At 40.7% G+C, this 9,501-nt stretch overlaps 1 long non-coding RNA gene across 1 annotated transcript; it reads left to right on the forward strand.

Annotated features, from left to right (window-relative positions):
* Positions 1-98: 98 nt before the first annotated feature.
* LOC139197389 (uncharacterized) lies at positions 99-792 on the forward strand. Its single transcript, XR_011582762.1, has 3 exons — positions 99-153; positions 238-320; positions 565-792. It is a non-coding gene; the product is annotated as an uncharacterized lncRNA (long non-coding RNA).
* The last annotated feature ends 8,709 nt before the right edge of the window (positions 793-9,501 follow it).

A 9,501-nucleotide genomic window follows, 5' to 3' on the forward strand; every position in this document is an offset into this window, starting at 1 on the left:
CTTATATATTCTTCGTTTTGTCTTTTTGAACATGAACGGATAATCATATTGGAATAGATTATATTTTTTAGTTCATTTTTTGGAAAACTTTTTTTGGGCAGAAATATACAGTACCAAGGTTGGCGATATTTCTTCTTCATTGTGAACAATCAGGTAAATTCAACACTCAAAACATTACAGTCTTCATGTATGTATCAGAAGTCAATATGATGCTGATTACTTTTTTTCCAAAATCAGGTTTGAGTGGCACTTTGAATGCAACAAAACTGAAATAAGGATCTTCAGTTGTTCTTTTTGGACTTGGTTCCATTGACATTGCTGTAAGTGTGGACAAACTTTGTTGATCCGAAATCATTTATTATTTATACTTATACATGGTTTTGCCTAGGCTGCTAAAGATGTAAGTAATTTAATGGGAAAAATTAGAAATAGATTTATGCTTACAACATTTTTTCTCTAGATTTAACAGAAATTTGGAGTGAAAGTTGCCGTTTATATCAACATAGATAGTCAACTTTTATAGACAACCTTATAATTTATTAATTTGATTTGTAAAATCAACAGGTTATTTATGAGATGACCAATGACGAAGTTGACAAGAGGATAGCAAATCCCAAAGTTGTGTACATGCAATCCTCTAAATCAGGTTCAATTGTGCCTCAAATATGCAATCTTCTAAGAGTTAATATCACTGATAAATTGTGTTGTATATTATTATATAATAATGCATGTTTTATTTAAGAGTTACCTATAAAATTCAGTTTGGAAATGAGAATTTGGAGTTGTTTTCTACGTCAGTTATGGGATTGACAATTTTTGGCTTAGTTTTGGCTAAGAAAGAATTAGACTGTTACTTATTAAGTTGAGTTAGGAGGATTGCTGTGTCGAAAATTAAGAAGGGTTAGTGCTATTGTAATGGCATTTGCATTTGTTTTGAACCTAAAAAATATTTGGCCCTTTTCTGTACTGAGATCTGAAGACCTGAGAGTATCAAAAAGGATCCATTTATTAAAGTAACAATGCAATGGTGGTGGGAATAAGCGTTCTCAGGTACCTATGGATGTGATATGAATTAGGTGGATGATGTTGAAGCATCAGTAAAAACAAAAAACAAATATGATCTTAGATATTTTACATTAATCCATACATTAGTGCTTGAATGATTAGCTTCTGAAACAACAACAACAACAAAGCCTTTTCCCACAAAGTGGGCTCGGCTATATGAATCCTAGAACGCCATTGCGCTTGGTTTTGTGTCATGTCCTCCGTTAGATCCAAGTACTCTAAGTCTTTTCTTAGGGTCTCTTCCAAAGTTTTCCTAGGTCTTCCTCTACCCCTTCGGCCCTGAACCTCTATCCCGTAGTCACATCTTCGAACCGGAGCGTCAAGAGGCCTTCTTTGCACATATCTAAACCCATTTTGTGTACGTGTTGATGCTTCACCGCCCAACATTATGTGCCATACAGCATCGCCGACCTTATTGCCATCCTATAAAATTTTCCTTTGAGCTTCAGTGGCCTACGACGGTCACACAACACGACGGATGCACTCTTCCACTTCATCCATCCAGCTTGTATTCTATGGTTGAGATCTCCATCTAATTCTCCGTTCTTTTGCAAGATAGATCCTAGGTAGCGAAAACGGTTGCTCTTTGGTATTTCCTGATCTCCGATCCTCACCCCTAACTCATTTTGGCCTCCATTTGCACTGAACTTGCACTCCATATATTCGGTCTTTAATTGGCTTAGGCGAAGGCCTTTAGATTCCAACACTTTTCTCCAAAGGTTAAGCTTCGCATATACCCCTCCTGAGTTTCATCTATCAACACTATATCGTTTGTGAAAAGCATACACCAACGAATATCATCTTGAATATGTCCTGTTAACTCATCCATTACCAACGCAAAAAGGTAAGGACTTAAGGATTGTTGATGCACAAAATCAATGAGGACTTTGGTACAACAGAAAGTATTAAGTTTGTGATCTTCGCTAGATTGCTCTGGTCATTAGTGTGGATAAGTATGTAAATGAATAGAGACAGGAAAGCAAACACAAGATGTACGTAGTTCACCCAGATTGGCTACGTCCACGGAGTAGAGGAGTTCTCATTAATTGTGAAGGGTTTACACAAGTACATAGGTTCAAGCTCTCCTTTAGTGAGTACAAGTGAATGATTTAGTACAAATGACATTAGGAAATAGTGTGGGAGAATGATCTCGTAATCACGAAACTTTTAAGTACTGAAGTGTGGTATCGTCTTCACTTGCGTTATCTGTCTCATAGGTAGATGTGGCATCTTCTCTGGAAGTACTCTTCCTCCATCCAGGGGTGTTATCTTTAACTGGTGGAAATGCACAAGGTAATGTATCAATTTCACTTGAAGCTTACTTGTAGTTTCAGGCTTGGTCAAGCGCGATACAAACCATGTAGTAGAAGTCCCACAAGTCGCCGAGCTAGGGGATCTGCTAAAAGAGGTGACAGACCAGGTAAGCAATCAGAGCTCCAAGTAATCAGTCCCAAATCAGAAGTTTGATTTCGAGTTCCGGCTGATTGTTCTCATTCCCCCTATCTTGCAGGCAGCATGAAGGATAAAGAGAAAAAAAAGGCAAATAGATGATATGAGATACTTTTGCTTTTGAAGAAGTAACTTTCCACAGGCTTATTCTTGAACAGGGCTGGAGGGTTTTCTGGTTTCCTCCAAAGTATAAGGCCGACTGAAGAATTTGAGGGTCAAAACAAGTCCATCAAATCTAGAGTACGTTCGACCCTGCTGATATGGGATACTTTTGCTATTGACAAAGTAGTGGATGTATCGGCACGTGTTCTGTTACGCTTGTCTCCACATACTTCCTTGTATCCTTCTCACTTTCCTTATCTGTTCCTCAGGCAGATGTGGTATCTCCTCTGGAAGCATAAGATGTTGAAGATGAGTACTCGAGAGCAATGCCAGGTAAGTAATCAGGTAAGGGGTTCCTGACTGGAAGCTTGATTCCAAGTGCTAACTGATTGCTCTCTTTCTCCTTGTCTTGCAGGTAAGAACAAGGCCAAAGGAAAAGACAGGGAAAAAGCATGATATGGGATACTCTTGCTTTTAACCCTGATGATATGAGATATTCTTGCTCTAGTGTAGCTTGTTTGCAGAGGTATTATCAGGAGGAAAGAAAGCTGAGTATTTCGAGAGGCTTCGTTGGGAGTGCCCTCTCAAATATGAGGAAGGGTTGAGCATTTTTGCAAGTCTGCCTGTCCGTTGAAGATGGAGGTCGACATATATAGGAGTCTCCCTAACAACAAGTACTAATGCTATTCCTTTACCCTGCTTGGTCATAGCACGATAGTGGGAGCTGCCAGCTTCACGTGTGTGAAGATTACAGACAAGCTTTATCCAAGGAGATCTGGCTCTCGAAGTTGAGAAAGCGGTGCCTCTTCGGTTTTCAAACAAGCAATCCTGTCGGGGATCTGGCTCTCGAGATTCGGAGAACGATGCCTGTTCAATTTTTGAGAAAGCAATCTTACTAGGAGTCTGGCTCTCGAGATTCGGAGAACGGTATCTCTTCGATTTGTGAGAAAGTAATCATGTTGGGAGTCTGGCTCTCGAGTTCAGAGGGTGGTGCCTCTTCGATTTTGGAGCAAGCAATCTTGTTGGGAGTTTTCTCGAATGTGAATAAAGGTTGGGCATGTTTGCTAGTCTACCTTGCCACAGAGCACAGAAGTTGACACACAGGGACTTTCCAATTATCCAGCAGTGGTGTTGTTCCTTTACCCTTGTGGGTAATAATATAGTAGCTAGACCTTCAAAATTTATGTATCTAAACTTTGTTAGTGCTGTTTATTTGCTATTCTTTTACCCTTCTTGGTCATAGCGATGTAGTGGGAGCTGCAAGCTTCACGTGTCTAAACTTTGTCAGAGATCTTCGGCAAAGTTATCTGCGGTACCCATGAGCTGATGGTGCGTGTGGAAAGTGGATGATTGAACAGTAAGATTCACGTGTTTTCTACTTCACCAGAAATCTTCAACATAATGCCCGTCATTTCAGCAGCGCTAAGTGTGCATGTGACAGGTGCTGACAAGGCTGAAAAAAACATGTGCCTCTTCGATTTCTGAGATCGGCCCTCGTGGTCTCTGAGCAGCCCATCTTTTCAGAAAGCAAGCGCCTCTTCGATTTCTGAGATCGGCTTTCGTGGTCTTTGAGCAGCCCAGCTTTTGAGAAAGCAAAAGCCTATTCGATTCCTGAGATCGGCCCTCGTGGTCTCTGAGCAGCCCAGCTTTTGGGAAAGCAAACGCCTCTTCGATTTCTGGGCAGGCGCCTCTTCGATTTCTAAAGCTCTGTCGAGTGCAGATTTTTATAGAGGCTGGCATTAAGTTCCAAAGTACACTTGAATCTCCACCAGTAGAAGCTCCCTTCTTGCATTTGTAAGATCTTGATTTGTTCGACCTCTTCTCTCTTCAACACCTTTGAAAATGTCTGGCCCCTCTGACCATCGTTTTGACTTGAACCTTGTTAAAGAGGCAGCCACGCCTTCTCCAGACAACATATGGTGCCCATCTTTTTTATCCCCTACTGGTCCTCTTACCGTTGGGGATTCCGTGATGAAGAATGATATGACCGCTACGGTGGTGGCCAAGAACCTTTTTACTCCCAAAGATAACAGACTACTTTCCAAACGGTCTGATGAGTTGGCTGTTAAGGATTCTCTAGCTCTGAGTGTTCAGTGTGCACGTTCTGTTTCTAATATGGCCCAACGCCTATTTGCTTGAACCCGCCAAGTTGAATCATTGGCGACTGAATTGATGAGTCTCAAACAGGAGATTAGAGGGCTCAAGCATGAGAATAAACAGTTGCATCGGCTCGCACATGACTAAGCTACAAACATGAAGAGGAAGCTTGACCAGATGAAGGAATCTGATGGTCAGGTTTTACTTGATCATCAGCGGTTTGTGGGTTTGTTCCAAAGGCATTTATTGCTTTCGTCTTCTGGGGTTGTACCGCGTAATGAAGCTCCAAATGATCAACCTCCGATGCCTCCTCCTTCTAGGGTTCTGTCCAGTACTGAGGCTCCGAATGATCCCCCTCCGGTGCCTTCTCTTTCTGGGGCTCTACCGACTGCTGAGACTTCTCCTAAACAATCTTTATGAAGGCTCCCTCTTGTTTGTTTATTTTGACTCATGTATATGTACATATTTGTAACTTATCGGAGATATCAATATATAAGCTTTGCTTCATTTCAACATATTGTGTTAAATACACCAAAGCCTTCTTCACTGAGTGGGGTCGGCTATATGAATCTTAGAACGCCATTGTGCTCGGTCATGTGTCATGTCCTCCGTTAGATCCAAGTACTCTAAGTCTTTTCTTAGAGTCTCTTCTAAAGTTTTCCTAGGTCTTCCTCTACCCCTTCGGCCCTGAACCTCTGTCCCGTAGTCGCATCTTCTAACCGGAGCGTCAGTAGGCCTTCTTTGCACATGTTCAAGCCACCGTAACCGATTTTCTCTCAGCTTTCCTACAATTTCGGCTACTCCTACTTTACCTCGGATATCCTCATTCCTAATCTCATCTTTTCTCGTGTGCCCACACATCCAACGAAGCATCCTCATCTCCGCTACACTCATTTTGTGTACGTGTTGATGCTTCACCGCCCAACATTCTGTGCCATACAGCATCGCCGGCCTTATTGCCGTTCTATAAAATTTTTCCTTGAGCTTCAGTGGCATACGACGGTCACACAACACGCCGAATGCACTCTTCCACTTCATCCATCCAGCTTGTATTCTATGGTTGAGATCTCCATCTAATTCTCCGTTTTTTTGCAAGATAGATCATAAGTAGCGAAAACGATCGCTCTTTGGTATCTCCTGATCTCCGATCCTCACCCCTAACTCATTTTGGCCTCCATTTGCACTGAACTTGCACTCCATATATTCTGTCTTTGATCGGCCTAGGCGAAGACCTTTAGATTCCAACACTTCTCTCCAAAAGTTAAGCTTTGCATTTACCCCTTCCTGAGTTTTATCTATCAACATTATATCGTCTGCGAAAAGCATACACCAAGGAATATCATATTGAATATGTCCTGTTAACTCATCTTTTACCAACGCAAAAAGGTAAGGACTTAAGGATGAGCCTTGATGTAATCCTACAGTTATGGGGAAGTTTTCGGTTTGTCTTTCATGAGTTCTTACGGTGATAGGAGCATATTTATGCGACTTAGTTAACATGCTTTCTTGCATTTACTTAGTTAGTTATTGCTTATAAGAGTGTTTTAAGCAAAGTTGGAAAGAAAGTGCATTTTGGTGCAATTTGGAGCAATTTTGGGCCAAAATGGATTGCATGCATATGGAGCAAGTGGGATGGACGTTTTTGGTGTTTTAAAAAGGGTTTCAACACATGCAAAAATCTGAATAATGAAGTTAAAGTGTGGAAGTATGCAGATACATACACTTAAGGAAAAAATTTGAAAGGAAAAAAAGTGAAAGATGCCATTTGTTGGATTGCTTTACAAGATGTATTCACATTTTCAGCAACTACAAACATAATTGCAAGCTGAAATGATGCATAGCATGTGTGTAGAGGTGTAAAGTGGCTGAAAGTTGATGTTTGCAAGATGAAATGATGCAAAACATGTGGGTGAAAGTTGTCTAACAGCTAGTACATGTGGAAAAGGGATGGAATACAAGGCAAATGCATCAGAAATTGAAGAATGAAGGCACATAGACAGCTACAAAGGAGTTGAATTAGCAAAAGAGGAATGATTGCCTTTTGTTAAAGGCAAGACACAATGATAAAAAGAGCATGTAAACTAGCTGTTTTTGCATCATTTTGGTCTTTCTTTGTATTGTTTATTAAAGCCACTTGATTGATTCTTTGCTTTGGAGCTTCTATAAATAGGGAGTGAAGGGAAGAACACAAAACATCACACTACATCACAAACACATTTTCAGCCATCTTTCTCTCTTTTGCCACACCCCCCATCCATCCTAAACACCACCATACCATCTCCCATCCATTCCTCCATACAAATACCATCCAAACCTGTCCCCAAAACCTTGTGCCGCAGCAAAGAGGAAGGAGGAGAAGCCTTGGACGTGCATGCCATTCAAGTTAGGATTGCTGGAACGTTTTAGGTGTTTTCTTTCCCTTATTTTCAATTTTTAAATTCAATACTCTTTGTTTTGTAAGTATGAGGAACTAAACCCCCCTTTGGCTAGGGGGGAATTCGAAACCATGTTTATGCTTGCAATATGATTTGATTACTTCTAATTGCGTTTCATAAGCTGTGAATTCAATTTACTTATCCGTTCGTATAAAAACTGATTTGTGTATGTTGGTTGAGAGTGCACGCTTAATTTTCATGCATGAATTTGATGCTAGAATATAAGGGAGTTTCACCTAATCGTTATGAACTTATATTCGCAAGTAGTGAAGGTTGCTAGTCACAATCGCGTTAAGTAAATTCTTGGCATAAGTTTCATGCAATTCATAGTGACGAGTGCCTCGTCAATGCTTATGTTTTTCATAGAACTTAATGATTCTTGCTTGTATCTCTATTATGCAATTCATGTCGGGAACTTGTAGGGAATGTTTTGGGTTGTCGTATGCAATCATCCAACTCAATAACTTGTGAAAAAACTGAGGGTTAATTAGTGCAATTCACGGTTAATCTGGGGCGTTGAGTATTCATAGTTTATCGAAAAGTAATTGGAGATCGTTTTGTATACAAGTGTGACATGTGTGGAGAAGAACCTCCTAGCTAGCCTTGCATCCATAAGCTTCATTCAAATTCGTTCTACAATCTGTTTTAATTACAAAGTTTTGTCTTGTTTTCAATTTCGTCAAAACCAAATCCCCCTTTATTTTAAAGTGTTAGATTAGTTAGAAATCCATTTAGTTTGTGTTTTTAAGTGTTTTGATTCAAGTTGTAACCCAATTTCGTCCAAATTTGTGTTTGTGTTCAAAACTGCCCAGAAAGTGTTTTTAAGGCAGTTTTGAGTGTTTGTTTGCTGTTTTGAGTCTTTTGGTTTGTTTCAGTGTTTCAAACTTTAGTTTTACATTCTTTGAGTCTAGTTTAGTGTTTTAAACTTTGTTTTTACGTTTCTAAGTCAGTTTTCAAGTGTTTAGCAATCCCTCCTAATCCCCGGTCCAGAACTATCCCTACTTACATACTTTACCACATTTGATAAAAAGAGGGTTTAATTTGTGTGCTGATATATTTCGCATCAAATTTTTTACGCCGTTGCCGGGGATTAGCAACATTGCTAATCCCTTGAATTGTTTTATTTCAGTTTGTTTTAATGAATTCCAGATTCGGACCTTGTTTTGTTTTCTTGTTTTTAGGTACTAGTTTATGACTCGGAGTTCTCATCCGATTCATAAACACATCTTGGACTTTGACGACGATTTTGAGCGAGAATTGAGACGAAAAAGGAAGAATCCAAAACCTAGTGAATCAAAATCAAATTCAGAAGCCGAAGTTAAGTTTGAAGAAGAGGAACCCACGGCAAGAGTGGGTGAAGTAGAGGAAGCCATGGCACAAGACAATCGTACAATCAAGGAGCTTTCGGCTTCGGGATTAGATAATGTCGCACCTCTATGTATTCAATATCCCGCGGCTGCCCAAGGAAAGACCGAGGAATTCGAGTTGAAGTCAAGTTTGCTACACCACATTCCGAAGTACCATGGGTTGTCCATGGAGGATCCTAACAAGCACTTGAAAGAGTTCGAGGTGGTGTGCTCAAGCATGACTCCAATCAATGTTGATGGGAGCATATTGAAGATGAAGGCTTTTCCCTTTTCTCTCATGGAAAAGTCGAAAGATTGGTTGTATGAATTAGCTCCTGGAACGGTCACATCTTGGGAGAGCATGAAACAGGCTTTCTTGGAGAAGTTTTTCCCAACTTCTCGAGTCATCCTCCTACGAAAAAAGATAAGTGGAATTCAACAAGATGAAGGTGAATCTTTTCCTACTTACTATGAACGTTTTAAATCTCTTGTTACTTCATGCCCACAGCATCAGATGAAGGAGGAACTTCTTCTACAATACTTCTACGAGGGGCTACTACCAATCGAACGTCAAATGCTAGATGCCTCGGCGGGAGGAGCCTTGGTGGACAAGACCCCCACGGCAGCCAAGACATTAATCTCCAATCGAGCGTTGAATGCCCAACAATACAAAGGTGTTGGACAAAGGAGCAACCCACGGCAACACCAAGTGAATGAGGTAAGTGCCATAACCGAACTTCAAAATCAAATGACTAACCTTACTACTTTGCTTTCTCAGGTGGTGGAAGGTCCAAAAGTGCAAAACGTGGCAGCTTGTGGCGTATGCTCCATGCAAAGACACCTTACGAACAAGTGCCCACAATTGATAGAGAATGGAGGTTGGGAGACCCTTAATGCCGTGGGATTTGGCAACCAATACCAACCGAGGAATGACCCCTTTTCTAATACTTACAATCCCGGTTGGCGTGATCATCCAAATTTCAAATGGCGAGAACCCCAACAAGGCC

The sequence above is a fragment of the Malus domestica genome, chromosome 07, assembly GCF_042453785.1.
Source record: "Malus domestica chromosome 07, GDT2T_hap1".
NCBI classification, from domain to species: Eukaryota; Viridiplantae; Streptophyta; class Magnoliopsida; order Rosales; family Rosaceae; genus Malus; species Malus domestica.